This window comes from Panthera tigris, chromosome C1 (genome assembly GCF_018350195.1).
Source record: "Panthera tigris isolate Pti1 chromosome C1, P.tigris_Pti1_mat1.1, whole genome shotgun sequence".
In the NCBI taxonomy this organism is placed as follows: domain Eukaryota; kingdom Metazoa; phylum Chordata; class Mammalia; order Carnivora; family Felidae; genus Panthera; species Panthera tigris.
This window is the reverse complement of record NC_056667.1, coordinates 41,440,034-41,453,179: the sequence shown is the minus strand read 5'-3', so window position 1 is coordinate 41,453,179 and position 13,146 is coordinate 41,440,034. Positions and strand designations below refer to the sequence as shown.

General features: G+C 44.3%; 1 protein-coding gene across 2 annotated transcripts in view; it reads left to right on the top strand.

The window, feature by feature from the left end:
- RAB3B (RAB3B, member RAS oncogene family) overlaps nucleotides 1-13,146 on the top strand; it is a 93,597-nt gene that overhangs the window by 21,187 nt on the left and 59,264 nt on the right. Inside the window, exon 1 of one of the 2 annotated variants that reach the window (XM_007077213.3) lies at nucleotides 5,095-5,251. The exons of the other annotated variant lie outside the window; for it this stretch is intronic. The gene's annotated coding sequence lies outside the window, so the exon portion shown is untranslated. Of the gene's footprint in view, nucleotides 1-5,094; nucleotides 5,252-13,146 lie in introns of those variants that run through there. 2 annotated transcript variants of the gene reach the window in all.

The window sequence follows — 13,146 nt, the reverse complement described above, 5'->3', positions numbered from 1 at the left end:
TGGAATGGAGAGGAAGGAATGGAATAGAGAGTTCTCAGGAAGTAGAATGGAACAGCTTCTGTGAAGGATTGGCAGAGTGGGTGAAGGAAGAGGGATGAGTGGTGGGTGGTACCTGTGTTCTGACTATTCACAATTGAATGTTTCCCTGTGTGTCTCACATTCCACTCCTGCTGACAGTAGTGTGCCCTGATGATGGGGGCAGTGTCCTCAATGTACATTTTACCGAATTTCACTTATAAACTTATACTAGTGGGGAGAATGCCCATGCACATTCATTTACTTTACAGTTGAAGAAACTGGAGCACAGAGAGGGAAGGAATGATTAGTGCATGAAGTGGCATTTGAGATACTCATTATCTAAATCTGTTCCCACTCCTGCAGTAGATTGGTTGATGGCAATAGATTCTTCCCTTCCCTGTATCGCTGCCCCCTTTGCAATGTGACTTCGCTATTCTTTCCCATCAGAAGTTGATTTCTCCATTCCTTGAAATCTGGGCTGTTCTTGTGATTTGATTCGGCCAATAGAATAAAGTACACGTGATGCTATGCAATTTCTGAGGCTAGCCCTTAAGAGATTGTATCTTCTGCATTTATCCTCTTGGCATACTGCCTGGAGACCACCAGGTAAGCTGATCTAGCCTACTGGTGGATTAGAAAGTGGAGAAGAACCATGGCGCTCAGCTCTCAGCCAGAACCAATTGCCAGACCTATTAGTGAGGCCGTCTTAGACCTCCTAGTCCAGCTGAACTTCCAGCTGAATGCTGCTCAGAGTGATCTCAAACAAAACCAGAAGACTAACCTATTCAGCCATCCACTGAACTGGGAGAAAGAATACAGTATTGCTGTTTAAGCCATGAATTTTTGGGAGTGCTTTGTTATGCAGCAATAGGTAACTAAATCAGCTTCTGGGCTCCAGTTGTCAATCAATAGCTTCCTTGTCTACCTGGTTGGTTATGCCAGTTCCCTTTGCCTCATATCTCACATTTAATCCTTCCTAAATACATATCAAGTCTCTCTACTCTTCATTTTCCCCACTGTTAGGACATGAGTTCTAGCCCTCTTCATCTCTCACCTGGATTATCAGAGCAATCTCTAATTATATTCCCTGTTTAGTGAATGCTGTCGCCCTGCTCCCTACCCTTCCCATTCAATCTGTCATACCCACCACAATCAGAGCATTCTTTATTTTTTTTTAATGTTTAATTATTTATTTTGAGAGAGAGAGAGAGCAAGCAAGCAGGGGAAGGGCAGAGAGAGAGAGAGAGAGAGAGAGAGAAGGCTCTGTGCTGTCAGCACTGAGCCAGATGCAGGGCTCGAACTCATGGCCCTGAGATCATGACCTGAGAGGAAATCAAGAGTCGGATGCTCAAACAACTGAGCCACACAGGTGCCCCAGACCATTCTTTATTATATGTATATGTAGCCAGGTTACTCCATTGCTTAAATCCTTATGCTTACAAGGTAAATTCTCAAATCTTTGCCCTGATTTATGAGGACTTAAGATCACCTGGCCCCTGCCTCTTCCCAGTCCTGTCTTCCACCACTCCTCTCATTGAACCCAATGTTTCTAAAGCTGCTTTACAGATTCTGGTGACCTTCCGACAGCTGCTTAAGCTCCCTCATTGCATGAGGAAGCTCATGACCCGTCGAGGAGGTCAGATGAAAACACTTACTTAACCTGTCAACACATCTAGGTTGGTCATAAGGGACTGGCACTGGGGTGTGGATTTGAACCTTGTAAAGATTTGAACATTCCAAATGATATACACACTTATGATATTACCTTTTCTAAGTGACTAATTCTCATTCAACAGAAAACATCAATTTTATATTTCATGTAAAAAATAGGAGCTGGAAAAGGATGATTACTCTGGAAGTTAGAAAAGATTTAAGGAGATTTTGTTTGTAGGACTCTAAACCACGGTGGTGACCATTGACCAACCACAATTCTGGGTCTAATAGAAGGGTCTTAGACTTGGAATCAGACAGACTTGTATCTGGTTCTGCCATTTACCAGACATGTACCATTGGCAAGTCACTGGAACTTTCTGAATTCTGTTTCCTCATTTATAAAAAGGGGATGACAATCCATACATTGCATGATTGTATTGAGAACTAAATGAGATAAAAGATGTGAATGGGCCCATCACATGTTAAGGTCTTAATGATCATAGTTATTAATCTAATCAAAGACAAAAAGTAGACTTTTGGGATAGAATAGATCTTTCTTCCTGTTCTTATTTGGGCATTTGGATCTGGAAGTGAAGGCAGTTCAATATAATTTGAACTGGTGGTAACCTGCTAGTTAATAATAGGGAGGTAGCTATTGGGGGGCATAATTGATACAGTCCAAATGCCAGAAGTGGCCTCTCTGCCCCCTTAAGATCTAACTGCAATGGACTCGAACCTCAATTTTCACATTTTATAATCCTTATATGTTCTAAGTCTTCCTGGAAATTTTTGTAAATTCTACGAGGACTGTGTTCTTATAGTCTCTGCCTCTAGTCTCCTTTTTCAACTCAGGAAAACAAAGCCCATTGCACAATTTCCCTGCTTACTCATCCTCAGTATGCCCCTGTCTCAGAAAGCATTCCTGAGTTCCAAAGTCTCCAGAGTCACAGAAAGCAGTTGCATCATATGTATGACAAACAACATATCACATTTTATACATTCTAGAACTTAAACACTCTGTCCATCTGCTATGGGAGGGTTTTTTCTCAGCTTTTACCCATGTAGCACCTACCCTTACACTGATTTTCGTACTCATCTTTTTCCTTTCCCCCTTCAAGTTCTCTTTATTGCCCCTCCCTTCCATTTTGCCAAGTGAATTCTAAATTCTCCTCCCTTTTCTACCCAGAGCAATTTAGTATTACCCGTTCTCCTCCTACACTTACATACCCACACTCCTCAAGACCCTAAGTAGACAAAAGGATCTTTGTACATTAGGGTCAATCCTTCTTGGGAGGCAATTGTGGCTAAAAATAGCATTTTTTTTCCTGGTATAATAACCACAGTGTTTCCTCTTTATTGAGTGCTTACTATGTGCCTGGCGATCTATCAAGTGCTTTCCAGTAGCAATCTCATTTTCTTATTTAGTCTTCACAATGACCCTAAGAGGTACCTCTCATTATTGCTATTAATACAAACGAGGATGAGGTGTGTATATCAGAAAAAGTATGTAATTTGCATAAGATCACATAGCAAGCAAGTGGTGGAACAAGGATTGAAAACCAGATCTAGCTGGCCCCATGCCTGTGCTCCTTCCACTTTACTACATGGCCTTCCAGGGGAAGCAGAAAGAGAAAGTAATCAGAAGACCTGAGGCTACATAAACACAACACCATCTGTTCTCATATTGTTTCGCAACTTTAAAAGAATGTTTTTATATGTTAACTCATTTTTCCTGTGAAGAATGAATAGTAATTATGATACCTACTTTGAAGTGAGTAAACTAGGGCCTTATGGGAGACAGGAAATGAGGGAGCAGGTAGTATAGGATATTGGATTTTGAGACCACAGAAGCTCTAGTTCCAGGTTAGTAAGAAGTTCAGGGTGTGCCATGGGAGCCAGTGACAAAAGTTATGTGAGAAGTAGACCAAGGACTGAAGGATCAAGAAATCATATGGCTACTGAAGTCAGGAAGGCAGGACAGGGGTTAATTGGGATAACCACAAATCGGCGGTTGGGATTTTCAATGCATAAGGAGCAACTAAGGGGGTCAGTGATATTTGCAATGATGAAGAGTAGAAGGTGGTATGGTTGAAGAGCAAAGGAGAAGGAATTTTTGTACAAGGGTAAATGTGGCAATGCTGACTTTTAGCTTTTGGTGTATGGGGAGTGGGAAAGTGAGAAGTCTTCCTGCAGAGGACTACAAGGAGAGTCCTGGAAGAAGGTCAATTTTCAACAAAGGCAAAGAAGAAAACTCACTGAAGAAGCAGAGGATGTAGGAGAGTTTATTGAGAAAGGAACAGGGTTCTAGAGGGCACAGTGGAAAGGTCTGCCAGGGAAGTGGGCAGGGAGAAGGTGAGTGAAAGGGAGGAGGATGGAGAAATTCAGAAATGTATAATGATGAGTCAGAGAGAAGTTAGACAACCAGAGGCTATCAATTGGGTGGTTTCCCATGTTGGGGAGACAAATTATAGATAGGGTCATAATGGAACTTGAGGGAAAATGGTTTTGGTATCTGATTCAGACCTATAAGATTTGGGTTGGAGGAAGAGTGTGGAAAAGGACAATGATTCTAAACCAAAGCTGGCAGCTGACTCCTATGACCTTGGGAAGACTTAAAGTGAAGTGCAGGTCAGGATGGGAGGTCAAATTGCCTCCTATACCTGCCTCCTCTGACAGAATTGGGACTTCCTAATGACTAGGAAATAACATTTTCTCACTCTAATGGGGAGCCATTGAAACTTTGTTTTGTTTTAACTAGGTTGATGGTAACACGGTGACATGTAGAACAATCACTCATGGTGCTGGTATAGAGGATAAATTGGAGTGGAGGCAGGGACATCTATTAGGAGGCTGTTACATTAGCCTAGGCAAGAAGTGATGAGCCTGAACCAGGGTGAGAGCAGTGGTGATGGAGAGGAAGGGCAGGGATAGGGTATGTTAAGTGGGTTTTATTACTAGACTGATGGGATGTGGGGTGTGAAGGAGTGCATAGGGAAGAGGACAGTGCCCAGGTTTCTGACTTAGTTTCCTCCTGTAGTCAGCGGTCCAGGTTCTGCTTCTCTCCCTGGGCTTTTGTGAGGATGAAGCAGTATGACAGGAGAGTTCTTTGGAAATGGCAAAGCTGGGTACCAATCATCATCTATATTATTATCAAAGCTCTCAACCACCATAGCAGTAAGTTCAGTCTATGGAACGAGACGTGACAGTTAAGATAAATCACTGTAGTCACTCAGATATCCGCGAACTCGTGGGAAGAAGCCCGGGGGGCCCAAGATACCACTGATTTCCTGCACCTGCAGGCTGCGGGGGCCCGGGGAGGAGCGAACACGGACTACGCCCCTGGGCGGGGCGTGGGTGGGGCCTGGACGCTGCCGTAGCGGAGCGGAGCTGTAGCTACAGCCTCAGCCCTAAGTAGCTGCGGTGGGCGCCAGACCCGCCCCGCACCTCCCCGCGTCGCACCGCACCGCACCGCGCCTCCCTGCTCTGGGAACCCGCCTGCACATTCCGCCGCGTGCAGCTAGATCTCCAGTCCCATTGCACTGCCAGGAGCGAGCCACTCGTCCCACACCCGAAGTCCCAGGTAAGGGGCGCGGCCCGGTCGCCCCGCCCGGGGAGGATGTGGGACCGACCCGGGCTAGGGGCGCTAGCGACACCGGGCGGGCGCTAACGAGTGCAGGGCAGCAGAGGGGACACCGAGGAGAAGGGGCTGGGGGAGGCCGCTGAGGAGGGGGCGCCACGGCCGGGAGGGAGGCGCGTAGCTTCGGGAGCGGCGCTGAGGGTGGTGGGGGAGTCTACCAGACCGTGAGGGCTGGGAGGGGAGCTCCGAGGGCAGGGGGCGGCAGGAGGTGGGAAAGGACAAGCGGCCACTGGAGCGCAGTAGGGGCTCTCTGGGGGGAAAACGCGGAGCGTTGGGGGAGGGGAGATGTAAGGAGGGACTGAGGGGCAGTGCGGGAAGAGGGTGCCAGGCAGCCGAGGAGCATGAAGCGGGAGCTGAAGCGAGGGCATTGAGGACAGCTAGGGCAAGGGGGTGGCTGGAGGTGGAGAGCTAAGGGCAGGGGACGGGATCCGCAGGGGTCGCTGTGAGCTGGCGAGGAGTGAGGGGATGAAGGGAAGGGGCGCTGGGCAAAGGGGGGGTGCTGGTCGGGGAGAGGGGAAGAGCACGAGGGGATGTGAGTGGAGAGCTGGGAGCGAAAAGGATGCGGAGCCAGAGGCCAGCCTTGTGCGGCCACGGGGCATAACCGTGAGTGGGGACTGGGGGGTGGGGCTCGGAGGCGGGAATCCTGGAAGAATGGGAAGGTGGGAGGCAAGGCTGGATCTACCCGGACTGCAGAAGAAGGGTGCGGGGAGCTGGTGGAGGGAGAGGGCAGTGGCCTTGGATATGGGCAGTGGGCGCCTGAGTTCTGGCTAGGGGTGGAGGGTGGAGAGGCACTGGAATAGAGCAGGGGTCTGGCGGCTGGGAGTGGAGGAACTGTTTGAGAGCCTTGGGAAGGTTAGGGCAGTGCTGGGTGTGCTGGGTCAGGCTGGAGAGGAAGCCAGGTGTGGGTTGTGGTGTGAGGGGGAAAAGATGATGTGGCCCATAGTGGAGTCCACAGGCACCCAGGTGCTAGCTGTGTCTCAGCTACTCAAGAAGGCTGAGGAGGGGGCGCAGTCACTGAACTTTGTTACACCGACATCTGAGATCACAGACAAGAAGATAATTTTGGAAAGAAAAATTCATCCACTGGCTCCCTCTGTTCCAGAGTCCAAATGTGGGAGGGGACTTTAGGGATGGCAGGACGGCAGCCTCTGGAAGCTAATGCAAGTGTGGAGGGGGGTGGGAGAAAGACAGGGCCTCCATCCCAACTTTCTGGAATCCAGATAGAAAGGCGTGGGGGAGGGTAAAAGGAGTGTGTGTGTACAGGTGGATGCCCACGTGTTCTGTGCCTATAAAGGGAGAAAAATCATGGAATGCCATGAAAAGCCCTGGCTATGGTAGTGGGGAAGTCCTGGCCCTGTGTTTGCCAGAGGAGACATTTTGCTAGAAGATGATGGGTAAGGGAAGCCTTTCTGGTAATGAAGAATTTAGCTAGCAGTGGAGAACAATGTGTTTCTGTCAGAGGAAACACTGTGGGAAAAGCCCAAACTCTAACATCTCCAGTCCACTAAATGAATCTCTGGTTTCTTAAGGAATATGATGTGAAGAGAGATACCAGCAACCTATAGAGGATGTTTTGAAGGATTTCCCTCCCTAAACTCAGAACTCCTTATGGTTCCTCTCCCTCCCTCCAGAGTACAGTACAGGTGTGGTACACAGTAGGTGTTCAGTGAATATTGATTCAGTGAACAATTGACCTGTGCTGGTGCTCGTGCCTCAATTCACTTACCACTACCACCCCCCACCCCGGGCAAGAATTGTGAGAAGCGAATATAACATGGGTGAAAAGAGCTTCATAAGCTATAAAGCACTGTACAAAAGAGAGAGGCCACTAATATTATGCAGGTGTGCCTATATTCTCTGCAAGATAGAATGCATTGAAAGCACTTAATAGAGTGCCTGGCATTTAGTAGGTGCTCAATACATGGTAGCTATTATGATACTGTTTTTGTGGCTCTGAGAGACCTGGAGAAACAGTGAATAGGTGGCCTAGGCTGGGCTGGTGGTGCTGCATTGGGGAATGGTCTAAAGAAAGGTTGAATTAGAAAAGTTAGTAGAGTTTGGCTTTAGGGAGGAGGCTGGATATAATAGGATGAAGTCCACATTTGCCCAACTCCCTTTCTATTCTCACTAAATGTTCCCAATGAGAAGATGGAGTCACATTTATTGAGCACCAGCTATGTGTCACATATTACCTAGATGCTTTACCAACATTGACTATAATTTTCCCAATGATGCTTGTTTTACAAATGAGGAAACTGTGTCCTAGTTACATAAAATTTCTTGCCAGGGTCTCAGAGCTAATAAATGACAGACCTGGAAACAGAATCTAGTTTGTTTGGTTTGGAACCCCAAGCTATTTCCACTACCTAAGATGACTTGGTAGAAGAAAATATGAAGCAGACAAAAAAAAAATTTTTTAAGGGGTTTATAAAGCACTCTCCCATATAGTAGTTTTAATTCTTATAACAATTTGCCAGGAAGTCTTTTATTAACTCATTTTATAGGTGAGAAAATTGATCTGCCTAAGGTTTTACAAGTGCTGAGAGAGCCAGAGCTCAACCCAGGTGTCTCGGACACAATCTTGTGCTCTTTCCACCAAAAGAGAAGTTCATCCGATCACTTGTTCATTACATGTAATGAATTGATCTCTTGCTGGATTTTAGGGCTTTCTCCTCCTCTCTCTGCCCTCTTTCCTAGCTGAAGTTGGCTTCTTCCGTGGGTGCTTATTTTTGCTGCCTATCAGACTGAAAGCCTTGTTTTTCATACCAATCCTTGCAGGGGCCATTTCCTTCTTTCCCCCAGCTTGGGACTAGAGATGCCTTCCCAGATGGTCCCTGGACCTTCATCTTTATTGCTTGTCATGGAGACAGTGAGCTACCCAGCTCTATCATTTATGTGACTGTCACAAAAGACAGGAAGATCTGATTGATGCTTATCTCACAAATGCGTTCTGCACTCGCTGCTGTGCAGTGAGTGACCTGTCTGCTCATATCTGCCTCAGGCGGTTGCCTGCTGGGATGCTTTTTGCCTCCCTTCCAACTGTCTAAGTAGCCCCTGCCACCTTCCTGAAAAGATCTCCTTCGGGGCTTCCATCTGAATGTGCCTTGCAACTGAACCTCTCTGCCCTCTGCCTCTCCCTATTCTTACACCACCTACTGGGAATGCTGTGCTGTGTGCACATAAACAGATGTTGATAGTACAGTATGGCAAACGCTAGGAAAGAGCTGCAGGGTGCTGGAGATGCTTCTTTACTCACGCTAAAGTTACTGAAGTTTTTAATTTCCCTAAGCCTCATCTAATCTGGGAGTCATTGAATAACAGAAGGTTTAGTCATGATACTCCAACTGAATTGCTGTGTGACCTTGGACAAATCACTTCTCTTTATAGAGCCTCATTTTATTTTTATTATTTTTATTTTTTATTCTTTTTACCTGTGCAATGAAGGGAAGTGGATCATATCAGGAATTGAAACTAGTTTTTAGTCTTGTCTCACTCCTTGTGGCAGGCATAGCTCATAAAGGCAGGCACTTTTCCCGCTGATTCTCCAGGAGGCCCCATGTGTTTTTCTCAACACAGTGTATGATGCACATTTATATGCATTCTCTTATTTAAAATTCACAGCAGCTTTCTGAGGTAGGTAATATTTTCATATCATAGATGAGGATAATGAGGCTCAGAGTTTAAGTGACTTGCCCAAGTTCATACATTGAGTTATGGGAAAGTTGGGGCCAGGAGTCAGGGTTTTTGTTATGGTAAAGCTGCCACACCCAAATCTCTTCTTATTCCAAAAATCTAAGTGTGTAAAGAGCTGCCTCAGAAAAAACGAAGACCAATAATATGACTTTTACATTAATAGTCTGGCACATGGCAAATGCTCAGTAAATGTTTATCGAAAGGAGTAACATAGGGTGCCTGGGTGGCTCAGTCAGTTAAGCATTTGACTTTGGCTCAGGTTCTGATCTCATGGTTGGTGAGTTCAAGCCCCATATTGGGCTCTATGCTGCCGGCTCAGAGCCTGGAGCCTGCTTCAGAATCTGTGTCTTCCTCTCTCTCTGCCCCTCCCCCTTTCGTGCTCTCTCTCTCTCTCTCTCTCAAAAATAAACATTAAATAATAATAATAATAATAATAATAATTAAGGGGTAGCATACCCTAAAGATTTGCTTTAGGTCCAGTGTTGCCAGGATGTAAGGATAGATAAAACTCAGATGAATCCAGAAGAAAAAGCAGACGGCTAATTGTAAAACAAACTCCAATAATGTAGCCCAGATTAGGGAGAGGGCACAGATTAGGGACTAAAGATCTGACTATGGAAGTGAATTAAAGGGGCCAGTGAAATAATGTTTATTGAGTACCTCTCATAGGCCAAGAAACTATGCTAGATTAATTACATATGACAACTGCTCATTCTATATGTACCACAACTCTGTGAAGAGAGAGTATTTTCTCTATTGTAAAGTAAAAATGTTGTGGCTTAGAGAGGCAGTACGACTCACCCAAAAATTCAGCTGAACAATAAATAGAGCAGGGATTTTGAACTCCCTATAATAATGCACAGTACTAGGTCTAGTCTCAACTGTTAATTGTAACGCCTGGGCAAATCCTCAATTTCTGGTTCTCAGTTTCTTTCTTGATTAAATAGGAATTATAATCTCTCTTCTTCCAATTTTATCTCCCAGGTTTAGAGAATAAAATAAGGTAGAGGACTTGCAATTGAGGTAAGGATCAAATCTGTGTTTCAGTAAAGTTACTCTTTGACCAGCAGTCCCATTTTTAAGGATCTTTCTTAAGGAAGTAATAGAAAACTGAACACATATTTATGTAAATACATGACCACTTGATTTAATTTATAATAATTAAGAATAGAAAAGTAAAGGTACAATATTAAAGAACTGGTCATATGACACATCCATAAGATGGAATACAATGTAGTCAATTGAAATGATATTTCTGAAAAGTTTTAAAGGTCTCAATTGTAAATAAACTATTGTGGCTCTTAGTTTTTGAAAAAAAAATGAAAAAATAGAAGTCTCAGAAAAAATATTTATGATATAATGTTAAGTGAAATATACATAGAAGTTACAAACAAGGATATATGGTATGCTGTCATTTATATATAGATAAAAAGTATAAATAGATTTCTATGTTTATATATACAAAAACTATCTCTGAAGGGTGCATAAATTGGTAACATGTTTGCCTTTGAGGAGAGGACCAGAGACTGGAAGTCGAGTGGAAAGCACTATAAACCTTTACATATTATTTATTTTTTAAGTAAAAATTAAAATAATGCCAACTACAGATGGTGATAAGATAATGCTTGCAAATAGTAAAAGTTTGAATTATTTTCAACATATGTATTACCATTTATTTATTTGTTTGTTTGTTTATTAAAGGAGATAGAAGTTTATTGAATACACTGCAAGGGAGAGGCAGGCAGGACAGCAAAGGAGAGGCTGTCTGCCCGTATTACCTTTAAAATCAACAAATAATAAGATATAATTTAAAAACAGATGGTACTTTGTTGCATAAGAAAGTAACGGAGGATAAAAAGGCAAGGGCACCTGGGTGGCTTAGTCAGTTGAGTGTCTGACTTTTAATTTTGGCTCAGATAATGATCCCTGGGTTGTGGGATCTAGCCCACAGAGGATCGAGGCCTCTGTGCTGAACGTGGAGCCTGCTTAAGATTCCCTCTCTTTCTCTCTCTCTCTCCCTCCCTCTCTCCCTCCCTCTTCCCCTCTCCCCCCCCCCAACTCATGTGCACTCTCTCTCTCTCTAAAAAAGAAAGAAAGAAAGAAAAGAATAAAAGGAAATAAGGGAGAGAATACACTTAACTGTTAATGATGGCTGTTTCTGAGTAGATGGGGTATCTTACAATGTAAAACTTTCTGTTTTACACTCTTGTGTTCTTTTCTTTTTTCTTTTATTTATATATTTATTTATTTTGAGAGAGTGCAAGCGTGAGCTGGGAAGGAGCAGAGAGAGAGGAAGAGAGAGAATCCCAAGCAGGCTCTGTGCTGTAAGTACAGAGCCTGACTTGGGGCTCGAACTTACAAATCATGAGATCATGACCTGAGCTGAATGAAATCAAGAGACAGACGCTTAACTGAACCACTCAGGCACCCCTCTTATGTTCTTTTCTAATTTTTTATAGTGAATTTATACTTTCAAAGCAAAAATTCTGTCTTGTAAACAAACAATAATGACTGGCAGCAGAGTGGAGGATGGTGTGAGGTTGTTGTGGTTGCTTCCCTTGTTTTAGGTAGGAAAAAAAGCATAATTCCTTTGAATTGCCAATTCTGGAAACAGGCTCTCCATCTGGTACCATGAAAAGCTGAAAAGTTAGGGCTATGAGACAGTTTAAGCAAGCAATGGCATCCTCCCCTCTAATCTCACTTTCTTCTTCCGTGTAAATGCTCCAGGTGTCCTGGGCACGTTCCACACCCACTAGTGAGTGTTGTTCTGGGGCAGATTGATTATGGGAGTGGGGTCAAGGGTCTCAGATAAGGGCTTGAGAGCTGGGAGAAAAGAGAAAGGAAGAACAGAGGCCACCAGAGGCTAGTGGTGGCATATTTAAGAAAGTATTATTAAAGGGCTGCTATTAGGGGCACCTGGGTGGCTCAGTCGGTTAGGCATCCAATTTCGGCTCAGGTCATGAATTCGTGAATTCGAGCCCCACGCCTGGCTCTGTGCTGACAGCTTGGAGCCTGGAGCCTGCTTCGGATTCTGTTTGTCTGTCTGTCTGTCTCTCTGTCTCTCTCTCTCTGCCTCTACCCTGCTCACATTCTGTCTCTGTCTGGCAAAAATAAATAAACATTAAAAAAAATTTTAGAGGACTGCTAATAATCCCATATATTTCTTTGACCTTTCTTCAAGAGAGCTTTAAACCTTCTACGTTTGTCAGTTCCTTGTCCTTACAGCTCACCTGAGAGGCCCATAGACTTAAACCCACCAGCCAAACTCTCTTTCTTTTCCTTTGAAGAACAAAAACAGGAATTCCCAAAGAGAGTGACACCCTGGACATTATCTCATGTTAGGGCTGTGTTCCCACCCTCCTTTGACCACTTATACAGCCTGCCCAAGAACCCAGTGCTGAGCATAAGGAGTGACTGCAGGTAGAGAAGTAGGGTACTTACTTATTCCAATAAGACTACGGGACCAAGTGCTGGATTATGGGGTTCAGATCCAAAGTGTTCTAGGAAAGGAGAGGATGGTGGCAGGTGTGAGGGAGCTGCGGTCTCAGGGAAGGCCTGACACATAAATAAATACTTGCTGATGAGTATATGGATGAGTGAGCAAATGAACAAATAAATAAACAAAGGATCTGGGCTTTAAAGGATTTGGAATAATAATAACTTATGTTCACAGCTGTGAGGGCTTTATCAGTTTATTAAGGTCTTCCTTAGTGTTATCTCATTTGGGTCCTATAACAGCCCTGTAGGAAAAGCAGGGCACAAATTGTCCTCTCCATTTTCCAGATGATGAGGTTGAGTCCCAGAGTGATGAGTGACTTTTATTAATCCAGCACACATTTACTGAGTGCTGATTATGTATGAGTACTTATGCTAGAAGCTAGAGATGCAGAAATGAAGTACATTAAGTCCAAGATGCTTGGTCTAAAGGAGGAGCTGGAATAGTACACAGTTTCTAAATGACACCAGTGCTGTTAGTGTGGTCTGGAGGCATAGAAGCAGGAGTGCGTGCCTTTATCATGCACAACGGAAGGTGAGATTTCATTTGGATCTATAAGGATGAATAGGAGTTTATTAAGAGTCTTGTAAACAGAAAGAATACATGTCTAAAGGGATAAAGCAAGAAATAACATGGCTTAGAGTAAAGT